This window comes from Pongo abelii, chromosome 3 (assembly GCF_028885655.2).
Source record: "Pongo abelii isolate AG06213 chromosome 3, NHGRI_mPonAbe1-v2.0_pri, whole genome shotgun sequence".
Lineage (NCBI taxonomy): Eukaryota > Metazoa > Chordata > Mammalia > Primates > Hominidae > Pongo > Pongo abelii.
Window position 1 is genome coordinate 13458397 of NC_071988.2, and position 21769 is coordinate 13480165.

Genomic DNA, 21769 nt, shown 5'->3' on the forward strand with positions numbered 1-21769 from the left:
TTGTTTACCTCTGTGTCCTTATCATTTAGCTCCAAATTATAAGTGAAAATGTGTGGTATTTGGTTTTCTGATCCTGCATTTGTTTGCTAAGAATAATGGCCTCCAACTCCATCCATATCCCTGCAAAAGACATGATTTCATTCCTTTTCATGGTCGCATAGTATCTCATGGTGTATATGTATGATATTTTCATTATACAGTCTATCATTGATAGGCATTTAGGTTGATTACATGTCTTTGCTATTGTGAATAATGCTACAATGAATATATGTGTGCATGTGTCTTTATAATAGAAAGATTTGTATTCCTTTGTATATACACAGTCAGGAGATTGCTGGGTCGAATGTTCCATGTTTAGGTCTTTGAGGAATCTCCACACTGTTTTTCACAGTGGTTGAACTAATTTACACTCGCAGCAACAGTATATGAGCATTCCTTTTTCTCCACAACCTTGCCAGCATCTATTATTTCTTGACATTTTACTACTAGCCATTCTGACTGGTGTGAGATGGTATCTCATAGTGGTTTTGATTTGCATTTCCCTAATGACCAGTGATGAGCTTGTTTTCATATAATTGTTGGCCACATGTATGTCTTCTTTTGAAAAGTGTCTCTTCATGTCCTTTGCCCACTTTCTAATGGGATTTTTTAAAAAATTGTGAATTTAAGTTTCTTACAGATGTTGGTATTAGAACTTTCTTGAATGCATAGTTTGCAAAATTTTTCTCCCATTCTGTGGGTTGTCTGTTTACTTTCTTGATAGTTTCCTTGGCTGTTCAGAAGCTCTTTAGTTTTATTAGATCTCATTTGTCAATTTTTGCTTTTGTTGTGATTGCTTTTGGCATCTTCATCATCATGAAATCTTTGCCCTTGCCCGTGTCTTCAATGGTATTTCCTAGGTTGTCTTCCAGGGTTTTTATAGTTTTGGGTTTTACATGTAAGTCTTTAATCCTTCTTGAGTGGATCAACACTTTCTATCCATGAGCATGGAATATTTTGCCATTTGTTTGTGTCATCTCTGATTTTTTTGAGCAGTGGTTTGTAGTTCTTCCTGTAAAGAGCTGTGACCCAATGCCTCTTTGGAGGTGAAAGGGCCAGGGAAGGAATTAATAATTTTGTTTTCAGTTACTGCTGAATGATCCAGAGGCAGTAATGAGAAATTGGTTGGAAATACATATCTGTAGCTGAGAAGAGAGTTTTAAAGTTGTAGATTAATGTAATAATAAACATATTGAGGGTAGATAATATGGTCAAATGAGAGAGAAGAATGTGGGAGAGAGAGAGAGAATGAACAAACTAATCTGGGAACATCATGAGAACGAACAAATAAAGAAACAAGTAAACTTGATGGAGATTGAGAAGAAATAATTTCAAATGTATAAGGAGAAGCAGACAAAAGCAGTATCATTAATGCCCCCCAAAAGGAATAGCTTTTGAAGGAACTTGTAAAACTGGAAAATAACTGGCTGAGGCAATTGCAAAAGGATGAAAAAACCTTCTGAGGAAAAGTTTCTACAGAATGGATGGGGAAAAAAAAAAAGGCCTCATACAGGAGTTTAAAACTGTCAGGGGAAGCTGAGGCCATAAGTTTATAATGCTTTTCTAAAAACTTTGTTAATTAAGGAAAGGAGCAAGAAAGGAACAAATAGCAAATTTATGACTTGATGAAAATAATTGCACCTGAGTATGTTGAAGCTTGGATTTCCCATTAAGAAGCCATTTGTATTTTCTGCATTAGTATTTTCTGATACAATTTGTTGGTATTTTCTTTGAGAAAATTGTCTCAAGAGTATAATGAAGGGCAAACTATGTACCCAGTCAAAATAATGAAAAATTGATGCTGTATTTGTAGACTCGATGATTCAGTGAATTTGGTACTCATCAACACAATTACCTGCCAGCAGTTTGACAAATCCACAAAAGGCTCATTTCTTACAGAGATAAGCCCTTTCTTGTTTTTAATGCATTATTTTAAAAATTTTATTTCCACATTTTCTGCTATGGTCCAATAGGGAGAGTTGGTCCATGTATGACACAGGGTGACTTCTCTTGGTCTCTCTTTTGAACCAAATTATTTTGAACCATGAATATTAGAGCTCCATTTTATTTTACCTCCATTTTATTTTAGGGATGAACAAAGAAAATGAGTTTTGTTTGATAGAGAGTAAGGAGACAAGACACAAACAGAAAGAGCCACAGTGAGGAGGGATATTAGCCATTTTATTGATCTCTTTTTACATGAGTCTTAGTAGATGTAGCAGAACAATAAAATTGCAGAGTGTGCACCAGAATTTGGAACTCAGAAATTGAATGATTATGGCTACTGTTTACTGAGCATGTACACTGTAACAGGTGTTTTCCACGTACTCCTTGTCACTGAATATTCTCAGCACCACCATTTTCTTCATTTTATGGTGAAGTTTAAGTAAAATAGTCAAGAACTGAAAGTAGTGATAGAAGAATTAGGATTTGAGGTTTCATTTGTATAAAACTAATGCCTGTTTATTACATTTTGCTTTTTCTCCAGAAAAAGCATTTTCCAAAACAGTTGTGGAAATAATTTGTGTTGTGTTAACAAATTCTCCAGAGTATTTTTAGGAGGAGCCATGGAAGAGTTTTATAAAAATAAGAAGTTTCATTATAATTTAAAACATACCTTTAAGCCACAAGGAAAATACTTTCTCAGACCCTTAAGAACTGTAGAGGACCTATTTCTGAATTGAATATAATAGTACTCTATTATTGTTGTTCATTTAGTTTTGTGATTGCCAAACTTTTTAGTATCTTATATTCAGAAATTGAAAATTCTCAGCAAGTTGTATAAAATAATATTTTATTATCACTCTATTGAAAAGTGGGCAGTGTCATAACTGATGGTGGCTTTCACATATTGGGAATCTTGTTTAGATGGTGTACTTGGTTGGCAAAGAAAAATTAATTTCTTAGCACTCCATTCATATTGTAATTTTTTTCTTGAGTCTGTAGTCTAGTCATGATGTTTAATCCAGTATAATTCTCTGATTACCCTGGTGTAGATTCCTGGAGTTACCCATAACTGCATCTGTCTCAGATCCCAACTCCAGCCTCTCAGGGCCACCTGCACCATGATGCCTGATGGAGTGCATGACAAGTGGGTAATAGATACTCAATAAATGTCTCTGAATTGAAGTGAATTGAAACAAGGTAATGTTTAAAGAGCCAACTACTTATAAAAATCCATCCAACAAAGAGGTGGCCTTGATGTTGATTTCTGGTTCACTAGTTAGAAACACTATTTGTTTTACATTTTTGTCTATGATTTCATGTTTTGCACTGTCTGTTTCCTTTTATATTTTATTTTTTTCTTTTTAAATTTCTTTCTTCCTTCCTTTTTTCAATCTCTTCATTTCACCCTTATGTAACGTAAAATCTTCTACCTTTTATTGAACACCCATTCTATTCATGTTTTCTAATTATCATTATATCCTTGAAATACAGGAATTTCCCACCCTCAATGATGAAGGTAACTTGCTTAAAAATTTAAGTAGCTTTGTCAATATCACACAGCTCATAAGTAGCAGAGTCATGCAAATCCTGGTTCAAATTTGTATTTCCATAGATATAAAACAGCATAAAAGTTGCTTCTTCCTTATGAGGCTGGCTAAATTGTGATCTCTGCCAATGTGGGCTCTTGAAGCTTCCATGTGACTTCAAGCCATTCTTTCTTTCTTTTTCTATTTAGTTGAGTGACACCACTAGGCTATAGATTGAAAATTTCCCTCTGGCTCATTAGGTATGAAAAAGTTTAAGAAGAGATCATGGATGTTTTTATTCCCCTTAGCAAAATACATCAATGCAAACATTATCCAGTAGAAATACCAACGCCCAGTAGTTAAATAATCAATAAGAATATTGTTTTGTCTTTTCTTCATCATCATTCTTCTATCAGACATTTCTTGGGTTGAATTGGGTTAATTCTGCAGGCCAATTGGCAGATACCCTGAACTTTAAGTTGATCTCTAAGTCTCTGGGATGGAAGTGGGCTTCATGAGTAATTCTCCAATAAATATTTATTATGAATAATTAATCCAATAAATATTTATTATGCAATATCCTTTTTTTTTTTTTTTTTTTTTTTTTTGAGACAGAGTCTTACTCTGTTGCTCAGGTTGGAGTGCAGTGGTCCAATCTCGGCTCACTGCAACCTCCACCTCCTGGGTTCAAGCGATTCTCCTGCCTCAGCCTCTGGAGTAGCTGAGACCATAGGCACACACGACCATGCCCAGCTAATTTTTTTTTTTTCATATAATTATTAGAGACTGGGTTTCACCACATTAGCCAGGATGGTCTCAGTCTCCTGACCTCATGATTTGTCCACCTCGGCCTCCCCAGGTGCTGGGATTACAGGCATGAGCTACCGCACCCAGCCCTGCACTATACAATTTTTGTCTTTTTTTCATTTGATGCTACTAACACTTTATGGAAGAAGATTAAGCTTTGCCAAGTAAGGTGTAAATCTACATGTAAAATTTCTGATTCCAATGCCCTCAACTATTTCAATGATTTTATATGCCTCTAAATCTCTGTATTGTATAATATTTTGTTCAAAATTTATTGAGTGGTATTTTCCTAATATGAATCTGATTGCTTGAGTAAATGGTGTCAGAAATAGGGAGTTTCCTAAGATAATATTTCTCTCTGAGATTTCGGCCTAGTGGATGGCAAGGAAAAGGATGTTATAGGCTGGAAAGACAGTAAGCATGTTACATTGTGACTAAACAATTTGTATTTCTAAGGAAGAAGTGGTAACACAGAATGTTAGTTATATGTGCTGGTAGTTATTGACTCTACCAAGGTATGTAAGAGAGAAATTAATTCAGGAAAGAATCAACAGGTTTTCAAGCATAAATATAAAGGAATGGTTTAGACATCTCAGACTTTAAATTGGAAGAAAAGCCAACTTCTAGGCTTAAACCGTAGGGAAGGACATTGAAAAAGCCTTTGGGAAGCAAATGCCAATCAGAATCCAGTATTGCAATAGAGATTGGATTAAGGGTGTAGCCTTCTCATTCAATCTTCACAGCTTAAAATTGCCACTAAGCTAAGAGGAAAAGTGAGAGGTGGGGGAATAGAGCTGTGGGTAGAGTAAGAAAGGTAAAGGCACAAAGAAAAACTATGCCTGGGGAAATCATCTAGGTGTGGTTCCCAACATGTGGAGCCAACTGGAAGCCAATAGATCAGAAGTCTAGTAAGGTATCCAAGGAAAAGTGTTTCTGAAGATAATCCTCTTGACTAGTTGAGACCAAAAGAAACTTTTAGACCTTGGTTTATCATCCAAGGGATTCCTTAAGATAACCCATGTCTTTATTCAATGTGTCCAAGAGAGCTTTGTAAAAGGGAGCAGGCAGAGCCAGAGGAAAGAAAGCATTATGGCCTAGGATGCCCCTCTCCCACCTAGAGGTCAGAAGCAGTGCCTAGCCGAGTGAATATCCCACTCCCAGGACAACCAGTCTTCAATGCACGCCCAGCAAGATTCTATAACTGTGACTGACCTGTGTCTTCTGTGGATCTTTCAGTCTTCTGTTATTTGAAGGAAATATCTTACTGAGGTCACCCTAAACCCATTTAATCTTGTATCTGAGCTATATGTGTTAGTGGGTGTGAGCAGTTAACTTATATTTTTAGTTCATACGTTGCTGGATGCAGGGCAGCCACACCCCAGTCTGATGACAAGGACTATGCTTAAATAAAAAAAAATCCTTGATCATGATGGATAAGCTTTTTAATGTGCTGCTGGATTCGGTTTGCCAGTATTTTATTGAGGATTTTTGCATCAATGTTCATCAAGGATATTGGTCTAAAATTCTCTTTTTTGGTTGTGTCTCTGCCCGGCTTTGGTATCAGGATGATGCTGGCCTCATAAAATGACTTAGGGAGGATTCCCTCTTTTTCTATTGATTGGAATAGTTTCAGAAGGAATGGTACCAGCTCCTCCTTGTACCTCTGGTAGAATTCGGCTGTGAATCCATCTGGTCCTGGACTGCTTTTGGTTGGTAAGCTATTGATTATTGCCACAATTTCAGAGCCTGTTATTGGTCTATTCGGAGATTCAACTTCTTCCTGGTTTAGTCTTGGGAGGGTGTATGTGTCGGGGAATTTATCCATTTCTTCTAGATTTTCTAGTTTATTTGCGTAGAGCTGTTTATAGTATTCTCTGATAGTAGTTTGTATTTCTGTGGGATTGGTGGTGATATCCCCTTTATCATTTTTTACTGCATCTATTTGATTCTTCTTTCTTTTCTTCTTTATTAGTCTTGTTAGCGGTCTAGCAATTTTGTTGATCCTTTCAAAAAACCAGCTCTTGGATTCATTGATTTTTTGAAGGGTTTTTTGTGTCTCTATTTCCTTCAGTTCTGCTCTGATTTTAGTTATTTCTTGCCTTCTGCTAGCTTTTGAATGTGTTTGCTCTTGCTTTTCTAGTTCTTTTAATTGTGATGTTAGGGTGTCAATTTTGGATCTTTCCTGCTTTCTCTTGTGGGCATTTAGTGCTATAAATTTCCCTCTACACACTGCTTTGAATGTGTCCCAGAGATTCTGGTATGTTGTGTCTTGGTTCTCGTCGGTTTCAAAAAACATCTTTATTTCTGTCTTCATTTCGTTATGTACCCAGTAGTCATTCAGGAGCAGGTTGTTCAGTTTCCATGTAGTTGAGCGGTTTTGAGTGAGTTTCTTAACCCTGAGTTCTAGTTTGATTGCACTGTGATCTGAGAGACAGTTTGTTATAATTTCTGTTCTTTTACATTTGCTTAGGAAAGCTTTACTTCCAACTATGTGGTCAATTTTGGAATAGGTGTGGTGTGGTGCTGAAAAGAATGTATATTCTGTTGATTTGGGGTGGAGAGTTCTGTAGATGTCTATTAGGTCTGCTTGGTGCAGAGCTGAGTTCAATTCCTGGGTATCCTTGTTAACTTTCTGTCTCGCTGATCTGTCTAATGTTGACAGTGGGGTGTTAAAGTCTCCCATTATTATTGTGTGGGAGTCTAAGTCTCTTTGTAGGTCACTCAGGACTTGCTTTATGAATCTGGGTGCTGCTGTATTGGGTGTGTATATATTTAGGATAGTTAGCTCTTTTTGTTGAATTGATCCCTTTACCATTATGTAATGGCCTTGTCTCTTTTGATCTTTGTTGGTTTAAAGTCTGTTTTATCAGAGACTAGGATTGCAACCCTGCCTTTTTTGTTTTCCATTTGCTTGGTAGATCTTCCTCCATCCTTTTATTTTGAGCCTATGTGTGTCTCTGCACGTGAGATGGGTTTCCTGAATACAGCACACTGATGGGTCTTGACTCTTTATCCAATTTGCCAGTCTGTGTCTTTTAATTGGAGCATTGAGTCCATTTACATTTAAAGGTAATATTGTTGTGTGTGAATTTGATCCTGTCATTATGATGTTAGCTGGTTATTTTGCTCATTAGTTGATGCAGTTTCTTCCTAGCCTGGATGGTCTTTACAATTTGGCATGCTTTTGCAGTGGCTGGTACCGGTTGTTCCTTTCCATGTTTAGTGCTTCCTTCAGGAGCTCTTTTAGGGCAGGCCTGGTTAAACTAAACACAGTGACTGAGGGGAATGTTTGATTTTCTTCACTGGGGAAGAGCTGAGTGTATTCTGTAATTACAGGTAATATGTTTTGGTTGCTCCCGCGGTACTCACCACCTAATAATAACACCCTTGTATAATCTCCTTCCCTGGCAGGTTGGCAGGAACTTTGACTGGATTCTAAGTAACAGACCAATAGTAATCACCAACCACCAATGGCAAAGGTGATGAAATGTTTCTCCTGTGATTATACTAAATGTGAATAGTGATGGGACGTTGCTTTCATGATTATGTTACATTACATAAAACTGTCTGCTAGCAGACCCACTCTAAAGTCTCTCTCTGTTCATTGCTGGCTTTGAAAAAGCAAGTTTTTGTGAATCCTACAGCCACATGAAATAAATTCTACTACTAGTGTCCTGAGAGAGAACTAGGAAATGCTCCCACAGCCCCTCACCTTGAGCTTGCAGACAAAAATGTAGCCGTGGCCCATGCTTGATTGTAGCTTTGTGAGACTCCTAGTGAATGACCCAGCTAATCCATGGTTGAATTTCTGATCCACAGAAAATGTGGTTTTAAAGATCTAAGTATGTTTTAATTTATTATGCATTACAGTATTCTCCCCTTATCTGTGGAGTCTATGTTCCAAGACTCCCAGTGGATGCCTGAAACCATGAATGGTACACCCTATATATTGTTAGCCTTTAATGCCCTTATTATCTTAACTGAGAACTGCAGCTGTAACTTTTGCAGTTTGATGTGTGACAGCAAAACTACCATAAATTAATTTTTCCTTCTTCAGAATTTCAGAGTTAGAAGATCTGTTTTTACCTTAGATCTTGACGACTTCAGCATGTGATTTTTTTCTTTCCTTATTAAGACAAGAACTTTCACCTTTTCAATTAAAGAAAGCACTTTACGGCTGCTCTTTGGCATATTACAATTGCCAATATTGCTATTTTTGCACTTTGGGGTCATTATTAAGTAAAATAAGGGTCACTTGAACACAAGGACTGATACTTCCACAGTTGATTTGATAACTGAGGTCGCTGCAGAGAGACTAATGGATGGGTAGCAAATACAGCATAAATACGCAGAATAAAGGATGATTCTCCTCCAACGCAGGATGGAATGGGACAGTGTGGGCTTTCAGCACATTCGTAGGAACGGTGTGCAATTTAAAACTTATGAATTATTTCTGGAATTTTCCATTTAATATTTTCAGGCTGTGGTTGAGCATAGATAACTGAAACCATGGAAAGCAAAACCACAGGTAAGGGAGGACTACTGTAATAGAAGCCTAATACAGATATGCTTGGATATGTGATGACCAGAAGGATACACAGTGAAAAAGATTGTTTGCAGACCACCAGAAATTATCTCTTTCCCCATGGTTTAGAATCGCTATTAGGAAAATATCACAGTAAGGAACATATTCCCCTACCCTTTTATCAAGGTAGGGCCATATGACCAGCTCTGGTTAATGTATACTGGAATAATATGTACCACTTCTGAGTGAAAGTTTCTATGTGCCCTGTATGCATGACACATAGTCTCTTTCTATTGGATCATATATACTGAAGACAGTTGAAGCCCATGAAGAAAGGGGCTTGGATCCTTAAAAAATTGCATGGGACAGAAGACCTTCCCCTCCCATGTTTTCATCAATCATTTAAGCTGTAAAATGACAGAAGGATAAACTGTGTTAATTCATCAACACTTGGGATTTTTCATAATATAACTTCACCTATTCTGACTAACAACATAAAAGCAAAGTATTTTTATTGTCATTTCATTTTAATAAAGACCATTTCTTGAATTAATTTTATAATATTAAAATGACAAATGTTGTTAGGTATATATACCAGTGCATTTTATTTCTGAAGTGAAACAAAAAGAAAACTAGCATTGCTTCCAACTAAGTTTATGAATACATCAATGAAACAAATCAACCAAGCAAGTCATTTTTGTATCTATTTTCTAGAACTATATATGCATATTCCAAGATGAGAGTAATATATCCATTGGCTAATCACAATATGCAATTGAAATTGTGTAAAGATCATGGACTTTGACAAGTAACAGATTTGAACTTAAAGCCTGGTTTCAAAAAGTACAAGGTGTTTGACCTTGGAAAAGTAATTTAACCTGTTTCTCGTTTTTGTCATCTTGTAAATGTGCATGGTATTTATAATATAAAACCATTAGGAAAAGGTAATGATGAAAAATATAAGCAAGCACAGTTCTTGTCACTTAGTAGGTGGTCAAACACTGCTAGATCTCTTCTCTTTCCCCCTTTATCTTTGTGTATCATAGGATGTCAAACAGATAATGAATAGCATCAATTATAGCTATGACATCTCCAGGACATTATTAATAAGAGTCATACATCAAAACATTAGGATTATGTGTTATGCAACTATTTGCTGAAGCTGTTCCTACTTTAATTTTTAAGACAGTAACTTCAGAGCTTTCTAACATAACAAAATTTATATTTACTTTGAAAGCTATGTAGTGCTTTGAGTATAAAAGCAAACTGACAAAACTGTGCATCTGGAATCACTACATCTTTACAAAATCCTCCAAAGCCTTTTATGTCCACGTATTTCTAACTAAAAAGTAAAAATTTTTGTGAAGTTTAGTAACAGCTCTGTGTGTGTGTGTGTGTGTGTGTGTGCGTGCGTGCGCGCGCATGCACACATGTATGTATTTGGAACTAACTCGAGAACTAAAGAAAGACTGAAGACACGTTTGTGGTGTGGCAACCTTGGAATTTAGTGAACAATATTTTGCTTCTTACTCACTTTCCTTGTACACACCAGACCCATTCACCTTTATTCTTTTAATTTTGCTCTCTCCTCTTTTCACTACCAATGTCCCTCCTCTTATCCATTCTTCAAAACCCGGCTTAGGTTTCTCTTGTGCTAGAAGCCTCTCCTTAAGATTTGTCTCTTCATTAGCTGATTTTGGTCCTATTTGTTTTTATAACAGAGGTCACAACTGGCCCAGAAAATGGCACTTGGATTCTGAGGATCCAAGTCCATAGCAGAAAATTCCAATGATACAGGGGCTATTGGTGGGGAGAGGTGATCTAAAATATCAAGGAAATTGTCTACACACACCAGTTCCGGAGGGGTGAAATGTGAGTTTGAACTTGAAATCCCAAGAGATGAGACCATAATAAGTGGAGAAACATGCAGTATCTTTATGTAAGACTAGATGATGAAAAGTTTCCAAGAGGGCAAATTTCTCCAGACTGTTCTACAGAGGATATCTTATCTTTGTGATCATAAGACTTTATTGTTTATATTTGTAGATTAATTGGGATATCAGCCTAAAAGGCCTGAAGTACTATGTCTTGGCAGGTAAATAACAGTGTTCTAGATATGGCTTCACAATTTATTAACTGCATTATCTTAGCTATGATACTGAACTGCTCCTGAGTCTTGGTTTAATAAAATACAGGAGGTCAAGTAATGCCCATCTCATGGAAGGAGTGGAAATTCAATGAGATAATGCATGGAAAACATGTTTGCAAATTCAAAGTCTGGAGATTTACTAAAGAATGTTTTTATCTGTGTATCTGAGTCCATTTGGTGTTCCTATGACAGAATATCTGAGGCTGGATAATTTATAAAGAAAGAGGTTTACTTGATTCATGATTTGGGTGATTGAAAGTCCAAGAGCATGGCATCAGCATCTGCTTGGCTTCTGGAGACAGCGCTTTTCTGTGTCACAATGTGGTGAACAGGCAGAAAGAAAAGTAGGTGGGAGCAAAGTGGCCAAACATGAGACACAACCTCAATTTGCAACAACACACTTTCACCAGAACTAATTCCATTCCTGAGAAAACTAATCCGGTCTCAAAAAAAGACAGTGATCTCTCTTTATGACCTAATCATCTATGTAGAGTATCCCTCTCAACATTGCCACAATGGAAATTAAGGCTCCTGCATGAGCTTTGGTGGGGAACACTCAAACCATAGCACTGTGCAATAAAATTGAGCACTCATTGAATGCTATTTATTAACTCCACTATAGACATAAAATACTCATTTTTTAACTTATAGTGAAAGCTTTTTGATGGGAGAAATCCATATATCATTATTACTAAGTCATGCTTTAAAGTATAGGTCTAAGAGTACATTTGATATTAAACACGTTTGTTTAGTGTTCAGTGAATGATTTCTCTCTGCACAACACTTTCTAATCTTCTGGTTTCTCTTATGTTTTTTATTACAAAAAGAAATTTACATAAATGATCACTTCTCAGAATTAAATTAAGTTGACAGTGTAAATGATATGATTTATTACTGCATAAAATATCTGAATTCAAATCCTGGCTTTGCCACTCACACAATTTTTGAGTAAATTGCCTAGCTTCTCTTTATCTCTTTCTTAATTTAAAACTATTCTTTTCTCCATTATTCAACTGTAGAATGGAGGTACGAATAGTTTTCTCAGGGAGTTTTCAAATGGCCAAATGACTTAAGGTATGTGAAATACATAACACAGCGCTTTGCTTAGCACAAAATATTTGAACAATAAATTCTTCTTCCCCTTATCTCCCTTCTGCCAATGTTGTCTCTTCCCTTGAAGGATGCGAGAGCATGGATGATCTCACTGCCTGATTATTGATGGCCTGCTTTCCTGTAACCATCTCTGATTTTAAGGATTATAGATATAGAGAGGTATGTCACAATGACTGGCTAGAAGGAAGATTTTCTTTTTAGAGTTAATATATTGTTATAAAAAATAGCCTTGGTTGTCCCTGCTTGATAATTCCCACAGCATCCTCCTAGCTACAGATAAAAGAACTTTCTACTTCATAACAAGAAGAAGGTTGTTTGATGTCATTTGGAAATTTTTAAAGAAGCCTATGGAAGGAAATCTAGAAATAAAATAACAGTGGCTGACTCTCAGGAGTTTCAGAGTGAAACAATACTTTATTTCTGTTTACAGGAAACTTTACCATTCAAATGAATTCACTTTTCATACAGCAACTCCTCAATTTCAGACCGAATGTTGAAAACTGGCCACGTTAAATCTGAACGAAAACACTTTTGAAAACATCTTTGCAAAAGTACAATTTTGGCACAAAAAGAAGAGAAGCAAGAAGGTGAACAAAATCAAAATGGAATTCAGTTCAAGGGAGACAAGTTCTCAGGTGGTTAGTTATTTGTGAAACTCACAAAGTACCAATCAAAGGGGGAGACTATACCCATCAGCACATATTGTTCCATGATAACTCTGATTCACTCTTTCAAACATTTGTAGTCAAGCAGTTATAGGGGCCAAGGATCATATTTTATAGAAAAGGGAGGACATAGAATTGATCGTAGCAAGCATATTTATCAGAAGTCTTTCTTCATTCCTCTCTATTCTTTCAAATCTTTCTTCTTCATGGCCTCTTTCCACGCCCCACTGCATCTACAAAGCATTCCCTGACCACTAGGCCTAACCATGTTTCCTTACTCTTTCATTCAAAATCTGCGAAGAGAAATTCTCTGCACTGTTTAGGGCTGTTCCATGTAGTAAAGTATTGGCTCTGGATGTCAGACTCCCTGGATTGAATCCCCAGCACTTGCTAATTGTAAAAAACCTTAGATGACATTATTTAAATTTTTGTTTTAGTTTTTTTTTTTTTTTTTTTTTTAGATTTCTGTTTTATTATTATTATTATTATTATGCTTTAAGTTTTAGGGTACATGTGCACAATGTGCAGGTTTGTTACGTATATATACATGTGCCATGTTGCTGTGCTGCACCCATTAAATCGTCATTTAGCATTAGGTATATCTGCTAATGCTGTCCCTCCCCCCCTCACCCCACCCTACAACAGTCCCCGGTGTGTGATGTTCCCCTTTCTGTGTCCATGTGTTCTCATTGTTCAATTCCCATCTATGAGTGAGAGCATGGGGTGTTGGGTTTTTTGTCCTCACGATAGTTTGCTGAGAATGATGGTTTCCAGCTTCATCCATGTCCCTACAAAGGACATAAACTCATCCTTTTTTGTGGCTGCATAGTATTCCATGGTGTATATGTGCCACATTTTCTTAATCCGGTCTATCGTTGTTGGACATATGCGTTGGTTCCAAGTCTTTGCTATTGTGAATAGTGCCGCAATAAACATACGTGTGCATGTGTCTTTATAGCAGCATGATTTATAATCCCCTGGGTATATACCCAGTAATGGGATGGCTGGGTCAAATGGTATTTCTAGTTCTAGATCCCTGGGGAATCGCCACACTGACTTCCACAATGGTTAAACTAGTTTACAGTCCCACCAACAGTGTAAAAGTGTTCCTATTTCTCCACATCCTCTCCAGCACCTGTTGTTTCCTGACTTTTTAATGATTGCCATTCTAACTGGTGTGAGATGGTATCTCATTGTGGTTTTGATTTGCATTTCTCTGATGGCCAGTGATGATGAGCATTTTTTCTTGTGTTTTTTGGCTGCATACATGTTTTTGAGAAGTGTCTGTTCATATCCTTCGCCCACTTGTTGATGGGGTTGTTTTTTTCTTGTAAATTTGTTTGAGTTCATTGTAGATTCTGGATATTAGCCCTTTGTCAGATGAGTAGGTTGCAAAAATTTTCTCTACTTCTGTAGGATGCCTGTTCACTGTGATGGTGGTTTCTTTTGCTGTGCAGAAGCTCTTTAGTTTAATTAGATCCCATTTGTCCATTTTGGCTTTTGTTGCCATTGCTTTCGGTGTTTTAGACATGAAGTCCTTGCCCATGCCTATGTCCTGAATGGTAATGCCTAGGTTTTCTTCTAGGGTTTTTATGGTTTTAGGTCTAACATTTAAGTCATTAATCCATCTTGAATTAATTTTTGTGTAAAGTGTAAGGAAGGGATCCAGTTTCAGCTTTCTACATATGGCTAGCCAGTTTTCCCAGCACCATTTATTAAATAGGGAATCCTTTCCCCATTGTTTGTTTTTGTCAGTTTTGTCAAAGATCAGATGGTTGTAGATTTGTGGCATTATTTCTGAGGGCTCTGTTCTGTTCAATTGATCTCTATCTCTGTTTTGGTACCAGTACCATGCTGTTTTGGTTACTGTAGCCTTGTAGTATAGTTTGAAGTCAGGTAGCGTGATGCCTCCAGCTTTGTTCTTTTGGCTTCGGATTGACTTGGCGATGCGGGCTCTTTTTTGGTTCCATATGAACTTTAAAGTAGTTTTTTCCAATTCTGTGAAGAAAGTCATTGGTAGCTTGATGGGGATGGCATTGAATCTATAAATGACCTTGGGCAGTATGGCCATTTTCACGATATTGATTCTTCCTACCCATGAGCATGGAATGTTCTTCCATTTGTTTGTATCCTCTTTTATTTCATTGAGCAGTGGTTTGTAGTTCTCCTTGAAGAGGTCCTTCACATCCCTTGTAAGTTGGAGTCCTAGGTATTTTATTCTCTTTGGAGCAATTGTGAATGGGAGTTCACTCATGATTTGGCTCTCTGTTTGTCTGTTATTGGTGTATAAGAATGCTTGTGATTTTTGCACATTGATTTTGTATCCTGAGACTTTGCTGAAGTTGCTTATCAGCTTAAGCAGATTTTGGGCTGAGACAGTGGGGTTTTCTAGATATACAATCATGTCATCTGCAAACAGGGACAATTTGACTTCCTCTTTTCCTAACTGAATGCCCTTTATTTCCTTCTCCTGCCTGATTGCCCTGGCCAGAACTTCCAACACTATGTTGAATAGGAGTGGTGAGAGAGGGCACCCCTGTCTTGTGCCAGTTTTCAAAGGGAATGCTTCCAGTTTTTGTCCATTCAGTCTGATATTGGCTGTGGGTTTCTCATAGATAGCTCTTATTATTTTGAGATACGTCCCATCAATACCTAATTTATTGAGAGTTTTTAGCATGAAGGGTTGTTGAATTTTGTCAAAGGCCTTTTCTGCATCTATTGAGATAATCATGTGGTTTTTGTCTTTGGTTCTGTTTATATGGTGGATTGCGTTTATTGATTTGCGTATATTGAACCAGCCTTGCAACCCAGGGATGAAGCCCACTTGATCATGGTGGAGAAGCTTTTTGATGTGTTGCTGGATTTGGTTTGCCAGTATTTTATTGAGGATTTTTGCATCAATGTTCATCCAGGATATTGGTCTAAAATTCTTTTTTTGTTGTGTCTCTGCCAGGCTTTGGTATCAGGATGATGCTGGCCTCATAAAATGACTTAGGGAGGATTCCCTCTTTTTCCATTGATTGGAATAGTTTCAGAAGGAATGGTACCAGCTCCTCCTCGTACCTCTGGTAGAATTCGGCTGTGAATCCATCTGGTCCTGGACTTTTTTTGGTTGGTAAGCTATTAATTATTGCCACAATTTCAGAGCCTGTTATTGGTCTATTCAGAGATTCAGCTTCTTCCTGGTTTAGTCTTGGGAGGGTGTATGTGTCGCGGAATTTATCCATTTCTTCTAGATTTTCTAGTTTATTTGCGTAGAGATGTTTATAGTATTCTCTGATGGTAGTTTGTATTTCTGTGGGATTGGTGGTGATATCCCCTTTATCATTTTTTATTGCATCTATTTGATTCTTCTCTCTTTTTTTCTTTATTTGTCTTGCTAGCGGTCTAGCAATTTTGTTGATCCTTTCAAAAAACCAGCTCCTGGATTCAGTAATTCTTTGAAGGGTTTTTTGTGTCTCTATTTCCTTCAGTTCTGCTCTGATTTTAGTTATTTCTTGGCTTCTGCTAGCTTTTGAATGTCTTTACTCTTGCTTTTCTAGTTCTTTTAATTGTGATGTTAGGGCGCCAATTTTGGATCTTTCCTGCTTTCTCTTGTGGGCATTTAGTGCTATAAATTTCCCTCTACACACTGCTTTGAATGTGTCCCAGAGATTCTGGTATGTTGTGTCTTTGTTCTCGTTGGTTTCAAAGAACATCTTTACTTCTGCCTTCATTTCGTTATGTACCCAGTAGTCATTCAGGAGCAGGTTGTTCAGTTTCCATGTAGTTGAGCGGTTTTGAGTGAGTTTCTTAATCCTGAGTTCTAGTTTGATTGCACTGTGGTCGTACATATATTTTTTCACCTATAGAATGGGAATATTGTTAGTATAATAAATTTAACTGATAAAGGTTAAATGATTTAAGGATTGCAACACACATCAAAAAGTACCAGAAGTGTGGTTAATAGTACATGCTGCATTAGTTATTTTTAGTTAATATGACCATTCAACGTTCATTGGTTTCAGACCTAGAGCTGTGCGATCTTTCTAAAAGCAAATTTGTCTTAGCCACCTCATGTTGCAACTCCTTCAATGATTTTACTAATCTTTAGAAGGAAGTCCAAACTTCTTAAAATGATGTTATGGTGAGCAATGCACACCCGCCCACCCACCCAAAAACCATTCACACCCTAACGCTGGAACCTGTGAATATGTCACATTCCGTGGCAACAGGGGCTTTGCATGTCTACTATGGGGATGAAGCTTGACATTATCCTGGATTATTCAGTCCAAGCAAATGTGTCCTTAAAAGTGGATAATCTTTCCTGCCTATGGTTATGAGAGAGAGACTGATGATGGAGAAGCGTCAGAGAGATGGAAGAAATGAGGCCACATACCAAGGAGTATAGGCAGTATCTAAAAGATGAGAAAGAGAAGGAAAGGGATTCTCCCACAGAGCCTTCAGAAGAGAATGTAACCCTGCAGATACCTTGCTTATGAGTCCAGGTAAATCCATGCCAAACTTCTGATCTAATGTACTGTCAGATAATATATTTGTGTTGTTTTAAGCCATTAAGTTTATGTTAATTTGTTAGAGCAGCCATAGGAAACCAATACACATGATATACAAAGCCTTTGAGGTTTCATGCTTGTCTTCTTCTCAGCCTACTTTCAGGACCCTGGAGAACAAGATGGGAGAGAAGGTCTGTGGCTAATGGCCAAGCTTGTTTGTGTAGAGACAGTATTCACATGGGTCTGGTGGTGTATTTCCAGGAAAGAGACAATGTAATTATAAGGATAATGAATACATATCTGGGGCAGAACTTCTCTAAGCCTGAGTCTGCACACATGGCTGTGATGAGGATTAAATGAGATTATTCACATAACAGATTTTGCCTGATTCCTGGTACACAAAAAGAGTTTGGTCAAAGGTAGTTATGATAGGTCTTCTTCCTCGTCTTCTTATCATCGTTTCCCTGCCTCCCCTTTCTTTCTGTTGAAACTTCCCAGTATAATTGGAAAAGAGTAGCAGTCAGTCCTCTGGGAAGATGAAAAGGAGCAGGTTGCAAAGATTCTTGAATGCAAAGCTAAAAAAATTTACTCTATTCATTAGGCAATATAAAAATCACTCACTTATTTTAAGAGTAATTATTTTTTAGTTATGTATTTATCAATTAACAACTAGAAAGGCCTCATTCTATAGTCCAGGCTTGAGTGTAGTGGCATGATCATAGCTCACTGCATCTTTGAACTCCTCGGCTCAAGTGATCCTCCTACCTTAGCCTCCAGAGTAGCTGGGACTACAGTTATGTACCACCATACCCAGCTAAAGAGAAATTACTTTGAAGTTTCATTACATATACTGCAAGAGCTATGTGATCTCTACATGTTTTGTTTTCTCAACTATAACATTAGAAATATATGAAGACCTGTCTACCTCATACAACTGAGTAAATTAATACAAGCAAAGTGCATGGAAAAGTATCTTAGATGGTAATGATTCAATAAGTGGAATTTTAATATACTTATTTACTTATCCATCATCCAATATTTATCAAGTGCCTACTGGTGTCAGAAAATGTTCTAGGAGTTGAGGATATATTAGGAGAAATAAACAAACTTCATGAATCTGACAATATGGTGGTGGTATTCAAACAATGAATTTAAAAGTAGTTTTTAAAGTGTGTGTGTGTGTGTCTGTCTGTGTGTGTGTGTGTTTAGCATGTTAAGTGATGATAAATGCTCCAGAGAAAAGAAGAAAAAATTTATAAAAGGGAATCAAGAATGTCAGGGCAGGAGCAGGGTGGACAGGCTTCAAGTATAAATGGATTATTCAGGAAGTTCTTACTGGGAGAATGACATTTAACCAAGACTGAATGGAAGAGGGAGCATGCAAGCTATGAGACTTTCAAGGGGAAGAGCATTGCAGGCAGAGAGAAGAGCTAGAGTTGAAGTTCCAGCTCTAACTGGGAGCCCACCAGACATGTCTAAGGAATGGCAAGGAAGCCAATAGGGCTGAAGTAGATGTGGCCAAAGGGCAGAGGAAGGCCAAAGGAGAAGAAGCCATTGAATTAGAAGGAAGGTAAGATTTTGTAGGTACCTAATTGCCACTGTGTTAGGATTTGGGCTCTGGGTCTGCTGGATGAGGAGCTGTTCATCATTGCTAAGCAGAGGAGGAGCACAGTCTGGCCTATATTTTGACAGCATCAGGCTGGATGCTGTGCCACAAATCGATGTCGGAGGATGAGATCTGAACCATTGAGACAAGTTAAAAGAATTTAGTAGTATTTCAAATAGTACTATAAACGGTAAACTTCAACTACAGGTTTTAAACAAAATGTTTGTTTTGGAAATCAAAATCTGCTTTCCCCAATGAATAATTTAATACATTTTGTGTAGCTGAATTAGTTTTTTTTTTGTCTCTGTCTCTTGAAATAATACAGGTAATAGATCTTTCTTATTCACAGCTCTTTGTAAATTATCTGAAATTCACCCAGCGTTTAAAGCTGGATTAAAATGCTGGCTGCCTCGTCCTCCGTTAACATTTGCTTTGTTCAGAACGTGACTACTGGATAGATGAAGGATCAGGATGATTCAGAAAAGAAATGTATAGCATTTGCAAAGGACTTGAATGATAAATTATTGAGCATTCCCCAAATGCCAGCATCACGTCGCAGATCTCCTTACCCAGACCGAGGCAGCCTCCAGGGTTAATCATTTCTTCTTTCAGTGTCTGGGTAGTAGAGTCTGAAATACAGAAATATCCAAGACATCTGTGGCTCTTAAGACCTTCTTTCAGCTGTGAAGTTTAGAGAAGAAGAGATTTGTTACTCTGACTCACTGCATCATTGATGGCAACACCAAATAAAGTATTTATCATTTCTCTTGTTAAATGTAAACATTTAAACATTAAGCATTTATTGAGACTCTGTTATACATTAAGCACAATGCTAGGCATTGTGGTAATTTGTATTTGAATTTTAATCCTGTTTTTTAAAAGCTATGAGTCCTTAGGAAAACCATAATTCAGCCTAGCCTCAATTTTCTTATTATTTAAAGTCAGTAGAGGCAATTTCTGACAATATAGCAGAGAAAACTTGAATAGATTCCCCTTCAACAGTCCTGTGATAAATTTATTAAAATTCTGGCAAAATATTTTCAATATTTTGAAAACATTAAACAATTTTAGATTAAAAATATTTTTAAATATAAACCAATTTATATGTAAATATGTGTTTATATCCAAGTTCGAAATAAAGCAAAATATACATGTGAAAAAAATGTAGATAGAACTCAAAGTCATAATTATAAGGACCATCTGATACCATGGCAAAACCTAGAGGTGTTGGTCTCATTTAAAAGACTGAGACAAAGGATTAAGATGGTGCAAGCAGGACTAGCTTGCAGCTCCCATTTGGATGGACAGAGCAGTGTATGGAGACACACAGTGAACTTTTGCTCCAAGAACTACCTCAGGAACATAACAGGAAACCTGAGCGAATTCACAGACCCCTGGAATGAACTGGATCACCATTGCAGGCTCCCTGAGATGCCAAAAATCTGTGAGTCTGCTTGCTTTCTCACTGGGGAGGCTTGTGGTCTGGGGCAAGTTCTCAGCCCTGGTCACTGGCTGCCTGGAGATAGACTTGGTGCTCTTGGAGGGGCACGGTTAGAGTGAGACCTGCCTTTAGGACTGCCAGCTGCATGGCAGCAGGGTGAAGCCAGTGATTGCCAGCTTTCCTCCACTTCCCTGGTGACCTATATGACTCAGCAGAGGCAGCCATAATCCCTCTGGGAATATAACTCCACTGGACTGGGAACCATACCCCATCCACCACACCAGCCACAGCAAGCCCCATCCAAGGAGAGGTTGACCTCAGACATGCCTATCCCTGCCCCTTCCTGGTGGTCTTTCTCTACCCGCCCTGGCAGCCAAAAACAAAGGTCATAATATCTTGGGAGCCCTGTGGTCCTGCCCACTACCTGAGAATCCTGAATACGAGGTGTCCCTATAGCAAGTTTGCATCCTCCCTGTAGGACCACAGCTGATACACTCTTGAAAGTGCCACCTTTTGGCTGGCAGCCAACCAACACAAAAGCAGTGCACTAAACAAAAACACAACCAAGGACCCTCACAGAGTCCACTTCACTCCCCTGTTATCTCTGCTGGAGCAGGTGCTGGTATCCATAGCTGCAAGACCTGAAGACAGATCATATCACCGAACTCTTTGCAGACACTCCCCAGTACCAGCCCGGAGGACAGTAGCTCCACTGGGTGGCTAGACTCAGAAGAGCAAAAGCAATTACTACGGTTTGGCTCTCAGGAAGCCCCATTCCTAGAAAAGGGGGAAACTACCACATCAAGGGATCACCCCATGGGACAAAATAATCTGAACAGTAGTGCTTGAATCCCAGATGATCCCTCTGACATAGTCTGCCCAAATGAGAAAGAACCAGAAAAACAATTCTGGTAATATGACAAAATAAGGTTATTTAACACCCCCAAAAGTTCATACCAGCTCACCAGCAATGGATCCAAACCAAGACAAAATCTCTGAATTGCCAGAAAAAAGAATTCAGAAGGTCAAATATTAAGGTAATCAAGGAGGCACCAGACAAAGGTGAAGTCCAACTTAAAGAAACCAAAAACATGATATAGGATATGAAGTGAACATTTTTCAGTGAAATAGCATAAATAAAAAATAATAACAACTTATAGAAATCAAGGGCACAGAGAAATGCAAAATGTACTGAAAATCTCAGCAATAGAATCAAACAAGCAGAAGAAAGAACTTCAGAGCTCAGACAAGGCTTTTGAATTAACCCAATCCATCAAAAACAAAGAAAAAAGAATTAGAAAAATAAACAAAGCCTCCAAGAAGTTTAGGACTACGTTAAATGTCCATATCTAAGAATAATTGGTGCTCTTGAGGAAGAAGAGAAATCTAAAAGTTTCGAAAACATATTTGGGGGAAAAATCAAGGAAAATTTCCCCAGCCTTGCTACAAATCTAGACA